Genomic DNA, 12,563 nt, shown 5'->3' on the forward strand with positions numbered 1-12,563 from the left:
ATCACCATCGAGATCTTCAGCCAGTAGCTTATCCAGTGCTTCTAAAAGGGAAAATCCCGTCCTGAAATGAAGATGTATGAATCAGTATAAAGTATCAAGATCTGACAGCTGCAGCAATTTTACTGAGTACAAACGCCTAGCGTTGCCATATGGCAACGCTAATGATTCAACAAGCACTACTACGGCACTGTGCGCCCGTACTGTTTCAAACGCTTACAACATATATAATGAACTGTGCACAACTCTACTGTAAACATAATCCAATGAAAGAACTTCACTTATAGATTTTATATCCTTCGTACTTGAAGCCGACAGCCATTTCGCAGATATCTTAAAATAACCAAGAGTCCACCACTCTTTGTGCCACAACAATAGATTTTAAAATGAAATAAACGTGACTACTAGATTCTACAAACTGTTCTCTAACTGTCGGATGACACCACAATCTTCCAGATTATTTCTTGTTTCCTACAGTATTGCCATATGGCAACGCTAGGCGCTAATGGGTTAAATTCTCCCAACTCAACATCTTCAAAATTTTTCGGTTTGCACCTCCCCATGGTTCCGCTGGATAGCCTCTGGGACACTCGAGATTTCCAGAAAGTGAACTAGATCGGAATTCCTCTGCAGTTAACAACCGTAGTTGTAAATCAGAGCTTGCTACACTCATGCCTGACTACCTTCGAGAATCAGTTATGGAAAGGTCTTTTAAAAAAAGAATTGGACTGCTCTGCCCAGCAAGAAAGCAGGAGAAGGCTACATCAGATTCGGTGGGTAGCCACGTAAAAGACAGCAATGAGTCAGAGCGTTTGCGATCACCCAAACATACCACAAAACAAGAACAGGATCAAGTATAATCAAATCAACTACATTGCAACACACAATATTAATTCTCTATTGAAAACATGTTTTATTGATAAATCGAATAAAAAGAAAATTTTGATAGTGGGGCTCCAAGAGATGACAAATACAATAGAAGAGCCATTTGAATCTTAAGGATACAGAATTTACAATGGAAAGCATGGATAAAAGACTATGAAACAATGCCTGCAATTTGGAACAGGGTTTATAGTAAATATTAACATCATAGACTATCATGGACTTTCAAGCCATCTCACCAAGAATAAATTGTAACTTCAACTTTAAAAACAACAAATAAAATTTATACCAACATAAATGCACATGCCCCCACAAACGAGAAAAATTTTCTAACAAAGACCAGGAAAGAAGTGGAAAATTTTTGGGATCTCCTAGAACAGACAATAAATCAAATAAATAAAAACAATATTAAGATTCTATTAGGGGATTTCAATGTCCAACTGGGAAAGGAAAAGCAATACCAAGATATAATTGGAAAATGGGCTCCACACAAATTTACAAATAACAAAGACTTGTTGAATTATGCAGAGAACACAACCTCATTTCCAAATCCACATACTTCAAAAGGAGACCGAACAAACTTAAAACTTGGAAACACCCTGACTGGAGAGAAGGGGAATGGCAGCTGGATTATGTGTGTATGGACAAATCCTTTCATAGAGAAATTTACAATGTTAAAGTGCTGAGTGCACCAGTTCAGACCACTACATACTCAAAATCAAAATTAAATTCACACCATTAAAGAAGAAGAAAAAATAAAAAAAACAAAGGAAAAAGGAATTCCGATCCAGACCAATTAATCAGAAATGACATATCAAGTATTGTATTCACACAGACCATACAATTAACAGATGATTCAGAACAACTTATACCCATTCTCAAACAGGCTGTAAATTTAGCCCCCTTAAATCCATGGAAAAACCATGCTTGGTGGACACCAGAATGTGACAAATGTCATGAAGAAACACACTAGGCATGGTTAAAATTTCAAACTCACAAAGCAGAAGAAAATGCCATCAGCCTCAAAAATATTAGGAAAAAATTCACCCAAACTATTAGAAAAATTAAGAGACAATTTCAGAAAGATATAATCACCTCAATAGAAGAAAACTACCATTAAACCAATCTAGAGATTACTATAAAATCTTTGGCTGACAAAGAATTTCAACCCCCCTACATTAATGTTGAAAAGTGAAGATGGAAAAATGGTGCATAGTAATAAGGAAAATGCCAAAATAATGGCAAAAGCATTCAATAAACTTTTGAACTATAAAGAGCCCAAAGAACTTCTAAAAATTAACACAGACACCACAGTAAAAACCAAACCTGAATACCTAAAGTCCCCAACATTCCAAGAGGTGGAAACAGCAGTCGAGGAGATAAAAAACTACAAGACACACACACGGAGAAGATCAAGTTTTTGCAGAAATGCGGAAATATGCCAGTGACACAGTTCGAATCTCCCTACACATGGCCATCGAAAATATGGACAACAGAACATTTTCCCAAACACCGGACAAGAGCTATCATCCACCCGCTTCACAATAAAGAAGATAAGAGCAATCTAGATAACTACAGAGGTAGGCCTATATCTCTCTTGGACTGTACATACAAAATACTTGCTAGAATCCTGTATGGCAGAATTAAAGAACAATTAGAGCAAGAATTAGGTGAATAGCAAAGAGGCTTCAGACCTTGGAGAAGCTGTGCAGAACAAAACATCACGTTAAAATTAGTTAATATATATTACAGAAAACAAACCAAACCTCTCACAATAACGTCTGTAGACTTTAAGAAGGCATATGACTGTATTCATAGACCTTCAATATTGAAAATATTAAGAAATTTTGGACTGCTCCCAAAACTAATCAAACCAACTGAACTCGCCTTAACCAACGCACAATCAAAAGTCAAGTTCAGAGGGGAATTTTCTAAGCCATACCTCATAAAAAATGGTTTTAAAACAGGGAGATTGTTTGTCACCACTGCTATTCAACTGTGCTTTGGAATACATAGTGAGGGAATGGTACAAGGATAACCTAAAAAAACATCAAAATTGGAAGATCAAAAGACAACATAACCTTAAAGTGTCTGGGATTCACTGATGACCTTGCTCTCCTATCCAACAATGTTCAGGAAACTAGACAACAAATTAAATCACTACAGGAAATGGCCTCAAAATATCCTTTGAGAAAACAGTAATCATGTTAACCGAACCACCACTTGCAACGAAAATTGAAGTAGGAGAACAGGAAATCAAAATTGTAGACAAATTTAAATACTTACGTGAAATTATAACATACAACCTTAACGAAAAGCAAACACTGAATTCACATCGAACTCAAATTAGCCAAAGCTCAATGTGTCACCAAGAACACATACAACAAAAAAAGACCTCTCAATAGCCACAAAATTAAAGCATTATAAAACAGTCATACAATCAGAAATAACATATGCTAGTGAGACCATTTTCTAAACAACTAATACTGCAGCAATAGACAGAATATTCAAAATAGAAAGAATAAGGACATGTATAAACAAAAATTAACAAGAAAGTGGACACTGGGAACTAGTTTCTAACAAAACAGTCTACAAAGAAATAGAACCAGCAATGAGCACTACCAGAAAAAAACGAATCTCATTCTTTGGTCACTCAGGCTAATTAGAACACCTGAAAGTACAATCAGCAGAATAAAAGAAAAATTGTGAAACAGTAAGATTATTCAGTGGATTACAGAAATCAAAGAAGATATGAAAGAACTACAAATCACAGTAGAGGATATAAGACCCAAAGAATCGAGACACACATATCATAGACACCACACTACAGACCAAGATCAGCAGACAAATCATGGGAAGAGTGATTTCAGACGAGGAGAGAAAATCAAGAAGTACTGGGCTGAGAGAAAATCGAAAAATCTATTGTATAATTGACTAAAGTGGTCCAATGAAAGCCATAAAATGTCAAATATATTCATGAGTGTGTGTGTGCATGTGTGAATCAGCTGGACAACGCTCGAGAAAATTATTAAAATAAACCGCTGTTTTATATTTTAGCATGCCTGAGTTAAGAAGTGCTGTTGAAATCCCCCCTCCTTCACCAGTCTGCACTCAGCTATAAGACAGACCCCCACTCTGCCTTCGTAGCGCTTTCATTGGAACATACGTCTGGAAGAACATGGCCCATCCCCACCCATTTCTCATCCATAACCCATCCATTCTATTTTACAGAAAGAACTCGAGTGACTCACACCCTATTGTGTATGCACGTAAACAATTAATTCAACATTGCTCACCTCGATGAACTGAAGGCAATACTTGAAGACAGCATAATTCACATTGCTACTGTAAGTGAAAATTGGCTCCATAATTCAATCCCCTCTGTTGATATCAAGAACTACGTTATTCACAGACATGACAGGATGAACAGACGAGGTGGTGGGGTTGCCCTACGCTGTAATTCTATGCTCAAGAGTAGAGTGGTAAACACCTCTACTTCTGCCACAAAAACTACTCCTGAATATATGTTCGTAGAGGCGATTGTCAATGCTGTAAAAATACTGGTAGGTGTAGCACATAAGCGTCCTGACACAGTGCAAAACTTCTATGACTTAGAAGTTCACAAGAAGACTGCTACCATTATATGAACACGTGATTGTTTTTGGAGATTTCAATACAAATTTATTAGCCCAGAGCAGCGACACCTTAAGACTGCAAGATAATTTTCAATCCTGTGACACGACACTATTGCCGGTTAAACCACCAACTACGTCCATACTTCTACCATTTCCACTGATACATTCATAGACCTAATAATAACAAATAATTTTTAAAAATCCTTTACCACGGTCAAGTATCTGTTCATTACAAACCTAAACATAACCTCATATACTTAGCATACTCTCTTCGCGTGCCAAAATACCAACAGAAATGTGCAACGTTTAAAAGCGTGAATTTAATACAACTGAGACAAGGTGCACAAGTCTACCCCTGGTATGACAAGCGCCAAATGAGAGTAACACGTCCGCCCTGTCCTTGGCTGACTACTTATGTTAAAGACTATGATGAAAGAATGAAATGCACTACACAGTCATTATAAGCAGACTCAACTAGCTGACGTACATGAGCAGTTCTTCGAAACCGAATTAAACTAGTAATTCTTAATAAGAAATTTCATTATTCCCAGCATTTAAACAAAAATTATTAGCACTGGTTCCACATCACAATCAAAGGTAAGGAAGGTCCACCTATTCAATACACTTAATTTCATGTTTCTATTCTTCATTAATAACGGTACTACCTTCGATCTCTTTTCTTTTCTTCAGCCAATATGCCATAATGGAAACAATATCAAGGCAAAAACAATCACCAAATATAAAACCGAAAAACTTCCATCACAGGGTATTGGCAAATCATTTGTGAAGCGCACTGATCTTGAGGTGTCCCTTGATGAACTAAATACATATTTGTTCATAGAATGTCTCACTCCTGAGACACCGACAGTACAGAAACACCACTGACAATACATTAAAGCAACAATGTTCAGTCCATCCTCTATTTGAATTTGGTACAGTTATAGAGCATGAAGTAAGTAGGAAAGTTATATCAATTAAATCTCACACAACAGGAGCTAATGATATATCTGGAGATGATACCCCGAAAAACATTCTATACTTGATCCCTTACAGTCTGATTTGAAGGAAGGACACAGTACTGCAAAAACACTAATCAAGATTACAAATGACATTAGACGGTAATGGACGAAAGGAAACTGACTAAACTTACCCTTTAAGACTTCAGTAGCGTGTTTGACACTTGATACAGACACACTGTTAGCCAAGTTACAAATATTTAACATGTCTCCTCCTGCTATTCAGCTCTTTTGACTCATACCACAAAAACAGACAACAGCGAGTTGAATCAAACACGACGACTACAGAATGGATGACTACGCTATCTGGTGTTCCTCAAGGGTCTGTTCTTAGACCTCTTTTATTCATTATGTATAACTTATTAATGACATTTCTTCTCAACTGAATGACCACAACTGTCACCTTTATGCTGATGATCTTCAAATATACCTGCACATTAAAGTTTCAGATATCGACAATGCAAGTGACCAAATGAACCCTATTTTAAATTCATTTAGCTCCTACGCAAAAGAGAACTGCCTATTAATTAACCAGAAGAAAAAGCAAGCAATCATAAGAGGACAGCCTAGGCTTTTAAATACCCTAAACATCACACACCTGGGTGCTGCTTCCGTACCCAGTGTCCAGACTTAGGGATGATAAAAATCATATTAAAATGAAGTGCAACAATACCTGAAGTAGCAGGAAGGAGAGATCCTTCCTTTATGCTTGCCAGAAACCCACCATCCACCCAAAAACGTATTCTTACTTATATAGAAGAATTAAAACCGAGCCTGTGTAAATCAGCTGACTGCGACCATGTGCTGTGTTCCTATTGGCCGGCCAATGTTCGTGATGTGTTCCTATTCACCAGACAAGTTTCCTAATGTCTCGGGCAGAGCTCACATCGTGTGCAAGTACAGGGCTGCCATATTTGCTAAAAGTAAGAGAACCACGAATTTCAAAGTTCACTTGTTTTGTTACTAAACCACCATAACGTATCCAGACCAATTGTTTTGTCACTAACCTACCCTAACCTATCCAGACCATTGGAGGAGTCACGCAGGATACTAGAGTCCTAGGGCCACTTCGCGGCTTCTAACCTGGGGGCTTACGCCCCCAGACCACCTTTCCTTGATCCAGACCAATGGTCTAACCAATCCAGACCAATGGCTTTGTCACTAACCTACCCTAACCAATCCAGACCAATGGAAGTGTCACGCGGGATACTGGAGGCCTAGCGCCGCTTCGCAGCTACTAACCTGGGGGCTTATGCCCCCAGACCCCCTTTGCTTGATCCAGACCAATGATCTAACCAATCCAGACCAATGGCTTTGTCACTAACCTACTGTAACGAGATTCGTAAATAAAAGTAGCGCCGCTGCATTAACCAGATTCGTAAATAAAAGTAGCGCCACTGCACTAGGACTAATTCTTTATATGAACAGTTGACAGCTCTGTCTACCGCACGATCAAGTCCTTCGCGAGAAGCGAGCGAGAGAGAAACAAATGACAGTAAAATCACGTCTGGATGTGTGGTGCTGGAAAATGTAAGCTGTTGTGAACTTTTGCCCTCAGTGGCTTCTAACCTGGGGACTTACACCCCCAGACCCCCTTTGCTTGTCCCCAGGCCAATGGTCTAACCAATCCAGTCCAACAGTCTTGTCACTAAGAATGCATAAGTTGGCAAGCCTGCTGAGTGTTACGTGACGTTGCCTGAGCTGCGACATGTTGGATGTCTAACCTCACTTTCACACATCAGGTACGGAAGCTTTACCCACACCTGCCAACTCTGATGCTCTGTGGTGAAGCTATAACTTTTTAGAAGTCCGTAAAAAACCTAAAGGTTGTCATGAATGACATATTAAACTGGAATGATCACATAATAAGTGTCTGCAGAAAGGTATATCCATCTCTTCATCCCCTAAAATTTAAACAATCCATTCTTCCACTTCTTGTTGTTGTTGTTGTTGTTGTTTGAGTTATCAGTCCATAGACTGGTTTGATGCAGCCCTCCATGCTACCCTCTCCTGTGCTAACCTTTTCATTTCTACGTAACTATTGCATCCAACATCTGCTCTAATCTGCTTGGCATATTCATACCTTGGCCTACCCCTACCGTTCTTACCACCTACCCTTCCTTCAAAAACCAACTGAACAAGTCTTGGGTGTCTTAAGATGTGTCCTATCATTTTATTCCTTCTTCTCGTCAAATTTAGCCAAATCGATCGATCTCTCGCCAATTCAATTCAGTATCTCTTCATTTGTGATCCGATCTATCCATCGCACCTTCAGCATTTTTCTGTAACACCACATTTCAAAAGCCTCTATTCTCTTTCTTTCTGAATTAGTTATCGTCCATGTTTCACTTCCATACAATGCCACGCTCCACACGAAAGTCTTCAAAAACATCTTTCTAATTCCTATATCAATGTTTGAAGTGAGCAAATTTCTTTTCTTAAGAAAGCTTTTCATTGCTTGTGCTAATCTGCATTTTATCTCCTCCTTACTTCTGCCATTGTTAGTTATTTTAATACCCAAGTAACAATATTCATCTACTTCCTTTAAGACTTCATTTCCTAATTTAATATTTCCTGCATCACCTGCCTTCATTCGACTTCACTCCATAACTTTTGTTTTGGACCTATTTATTTTCATCTTGTACTCCTCTTCCACTTAGTATGAAAATAACACTCATTCTACCAATAATTTATTACTTTGATGTTGTACTAACCACTGCACACTGAAATGTATTTTGAATGCAGATGAATTTGATTATACTATACAAATATTGCCTAGGCCGAAGTGTTCTATGAGAATTTGGGTGTGTAAACATTTAACCAAGTCGATACATTTTGTCAATTTGTAATTATGTTTCAGATTTCCAAATTAACATTAAAGGTTTTCATTAAAACTTTAAAACAACAAAAATCCTTCATTTTCAATTAAGCCACTTCTGCCAGATTTGCCAAAATAAGCTTTTAGAGAGATTTTTAAAATGAGTAAGGGAGAGTTAAAAAGGAATCTGAAATACTAGATCAATCTTCAGAAAATGTGTATATAAAACTGAACTCTTCCATAAAAATTTGTCTTTAATTCCCCTTCCCCCACCCCCCCCCTCAAAAAAAGAAAAAAACAGAAAAAAAACAAGAAGGATCAGTTATATTCAATACATCAATAAAAAAGTAAATTCTGAAGGCTATTAGAAGTTCTACACTAAAGAATACCAGGGGCAGAATGTTTTAACATTTTATAAAAACAATGAGATTCTTGATATCTTAATGACAGATTACCTATAAATCCCAGCATTTGTCATCTTAAGTAATAACAGTACACTCCTTGTGTCCAATTTTAGCTCGAAAGTACAATTATTCACCACAACCCACCATAGTCAACTGAGTAATTAACAAACCAATTAACTTTCAAAAAATCCGCTCTCCAATATTATGTCAGTGACCTCTTTATTGCTTCCACAAAAGAATAAAGGTATCATAACAAAAAGTCGCTAGAAATACAGATAAAGAGGCTATCAAAGGATTTAAATCATTACTGACAACACTGACGGGAGAAAAATATACTTACATAACTTCATATTAATACAGTTTTCAAGAAAACACTCCTCAAGAACAGAAAAGTTGCAGTAAGAAACAAAGTTTGGCCATAATGTATTCGGTACATTACATATTCATTTTCTTCAATCAACACAGATTCCTCACTATAACTGTCACGTAAATAAAAGGGCTGATTTCACGACCGAACCGATGTTTAACTATAAATTATAATAAACATTTAAAACTTCCACAAAGAAATAAAAAATTATTTCCATCTGCAAAAACGACAACCTGACAATCAAGATGCAAACGACTCTTTCAGGTTTAACCTGAACTACATACGTTTCCTAAGCCAACTGGACGAAGAAATTGATCATTGCACTCGATATAATTCAACTGAAATTCTCCTGAGCCGGTGAAGCGCGAAATGCACGTAGATAAGAAAAAGACAGATAGACTACACTGGTTTAGACAAACCGTCTGCCCCACGGACGGACAGAAAACAATTGCCTGTCACTCCACAAGTCCGCAAAGGATTAAGAGGGCCATGAATCATGAATGCCATCCTAAATACGAAATTCAGGACTACCACTAGTATACACAGAGGTCTCAACCAAACAGCAGAAATCCACGGCGAATAGAAATATTCATCCCGATAATATATTTACTGAAAAGGAACAAGCAGTATTATAATAAACAAGACCTGGAGTTAACAAGAGATAGTGCGAACCACGTGACCTTACCGCGGTGGGGAGACTTGCGTGTCCCAATTAAAGCAGAAAGCCGAGCCGCAGGTGCAACCATATCGGATGGGTATCTGTTGAGACCCCAGACTAACGAATGGTTCATCGAAAGGGGGGTAGCAGCCTTTCAGTACTTGCAAGGTCGGCAGTCTACATGATTGACTGATATGGTCTTGTAATAATACTCAACATGGCTTAGCTGTGTAGACACTGATACACGGCTGAAAGCAACGGGAAACTACAGCCATAACTAACTCCCGAGGACATGCAGCTCTCTCCGTATTAATGATGAACTGATAATGGCTTCCTCCCGGGTAAAATATTCCGGAGGTAAACTAGTCTCTCATTCGGATCTCCGGGTGGGGACTACACGAGAGGGGGCTATCACCAGGAAGATGGATACTGACATTCTGCGAGTCGGAGCGTGGAATGTTAGAAGTATGAATCGTTGTGGTAGGTTAGAGAACCTAAAAATAAATATGGATAGACTAAAGTTAGATGTAGTTGGTATAAGTGAAGTACGTTGGCAGGAAGAACAGGATTTTTGGTCAGGCGACTACCGAATTATCAACATATAATCAAACAGGAGAAATGCAGGAGTTGGTTTAATAATGAATAAGAAAATAGGGCAGCGGGTTAGCTACTACGACCAGCATAGTGAAAGAATTACTGCCGTCAAGATAGACACCAAACCAATGCCCACCACAATAGTGCAGGTCTATATGCCTACTAGTTCAGCGGATGAAGAAGAAATCGAAAGAATATATGAAGAGATAGAAGATTTAATACAATATGTAAAAGGTGACGAGAATCAAATTGTGAAGGGAGACTGGAATGCAGTGGTAGGCCAAGGAAGGGAAAGTAATAAAGTAGGAGAATACGGATTGGGACAAAGGAATGAAAGAGGAAGTCGGCTGGTTGAATTCTACACGGATCATAATTTAGTCCTTGCCATTACTTGGTTCAAACCACACAAACGACGGCTGTATACGTGGACGAGACCTGGAGACACTGGAAGGTATCAAATAGACTTCATTATTATTAGGCAGAGTTTCTGAAACCAGTTGTTGGATTGCAAAACTTTCCCAGGAGCAGAAGTGGACTCTGACCACAATTTGTTGGTCATGAAATGCCATCTGACGTTGAAGAAAGGAAAGAATGCAAGGAGATGGGATCTACACAAGTTGAAAGAAAAGAGTGTGAGGGATTGTTTCAAGAAACATGTTGCGCAAGGACTAAATGAAAAGGCTGAAGGAAACACAATAGAGAAAGAGTAGATAGCCATAAAAAATGAAGTCAGTAGAGCTGCTGAAGACACAAATTTCCCGGATTCAATTCCCGGCTGGGTCAAGGGATTTTTGTTTACCTCGAATAATAAAATCTCTCGCTCGGGAATTATGTGTGTGTGTGTGTGTGTGTGTGTGTGTGTGTGTGTGTGTGTGTGTGTGTGTGTGTGTGTGTGTCACGTTTATTTCAACCTTCTCAACTCACCTATGCATGGAGATTAGGGGCAGGTGATGGATAATGCGACGGTGGTGGAGGTCGTGGTCGTGATGGTGGTGATTACTGTTTTAAGAGGAATTACAACCGGTCAACTACCCTCTACTAACACTAATTAGAAGAAATCCGACACTTTGAAAATTAAGTTATTGGCCAAAGAAAGTCAAGGGCCATGTAAGGCGTGAAAATGTAAGACTCCATAGGCCTCACATGTTCGAATGCTGTCGGGACCGGAAAATAATAAGAGTTGACCAAGGGAGGTCTGGTAGGATAGCTGAAAGCGAGAGCCAGGCAAAATGAGTGAAAGCAATGCAGGACTCAGCTAAGGGCCCTGTGGTCACCAACCTACGCTCCCAAGTCAGGAGTTCACCAAGAGAGGTGGGATAGGAGAGATGAAAGTAAGGAGCCTGACACAAGTATGTGGAAGCACTGCCAGGATTCTGGTAAGAGCCCTTTGGTCTCGAACGCATGCTCCCAAGCTACAAGACCCAGAAGCCCCTTTTAGCCGCGTCTTACGACTGACAGGGGATACCGTGTGTGCGTTCTACCATCCCCACCCACAGTGGGACTGCGAAGTAACCTTCCATTGGAATAGATGAGATAGAGGAGTGCATGCCAACAGGAATATTGTTAGCATCTTCGATACGACATACCGGTATATCAGTTGTGAATTGAGCAGTGAAATCCAGGAGGCATGACTGAAAGGGCGATTCGTTTTTTCTGACTTCTACTTCAGGCCAAAGATGACTAGATTGTGATCGGTGAAGAGGGTGAAGGGCCTTACTGCAAGCTTGTGAATAAACTTCTTGACTGACGCATATGATGCGTAGAGTTCACGAACATAAGCATACCTTTGTTGTTATAAAGGTGGCAGTTTGTGGCAGAAAATGTTAACGGTTGTCGATTACCACTTACAAGTAGCTGAGTGGTTGCTCCAATTGCTGTCTATGTGCATCTACAATTAGATACAGCGGTGCATCAGAGTGTCTCCGAAAACCGTAAAAGTACGAGTTGTTCGTGGGAAGTAAAAAGAATAACATTATTTTATATCTATAGGTGAAGGGTGTGTTAGAATTGCGGCGTTGGCAACGGCGTCATTTAGATCACGAAATGCTTGTTCCGATCGTTGCCTACGCTATAATACAAGGCCTTGAAATGCACTCGTGGAAACGGGTTGCTTCCTAGTTCACCATTCAGACGCTAGGATCGCGTTCTTGCCCCCATGTATTTGCATGGCCGTATATGTCAATAAGTAAATT

At 39.1% G+C, this 12,563-nt stretch overlaps 1 protein-coding gene across 8 annotated transcripts in view; it reads right to left on the reverse strand.

Annotated features, from left to right (window-relative positions):
* The window catches only part of elgi (E3 ubiquitin-protein ligase NRDP1 elgi), a 252,611-nt gene extending 243,041 nt beyond the window's left edge, over window positions 1-9,570 (reverse strand). For 7 of the 8 annotated variants that reach the window (XM_067152603.2, XM_068228889.1, XM_067152605.2 and 4 more), the window contains exon 1: window positions 9,093-9,570. The gene's annotated coding sequence lies outside the window, so the exon portion shown is untranslated. The remainder of the gene's footprint in view (window positions 1-9,092) is intronic. The other variant, XM_067152601.2, reaches the window with a different exon arrangement.
* Between the last annotated feature and the right edge of the window lie 2,993 nt (window positions 9,571-12,563).

The sequence above is a fragment of the Anabrus simplex genome, chromosome 8, assembly GCF_040414725.1.
Source record: "Anabrus simplex isolate iqAnaSimp1 chromosome 8, ASM4041472v1, whole genome shotgun sequence".
Lineage (NCBI taxonomy): Eukaryota > Metazoa > Arthropoda > Insecta > Orthoptera > Tettigoniidae > Anabrus > Anabrus simplex.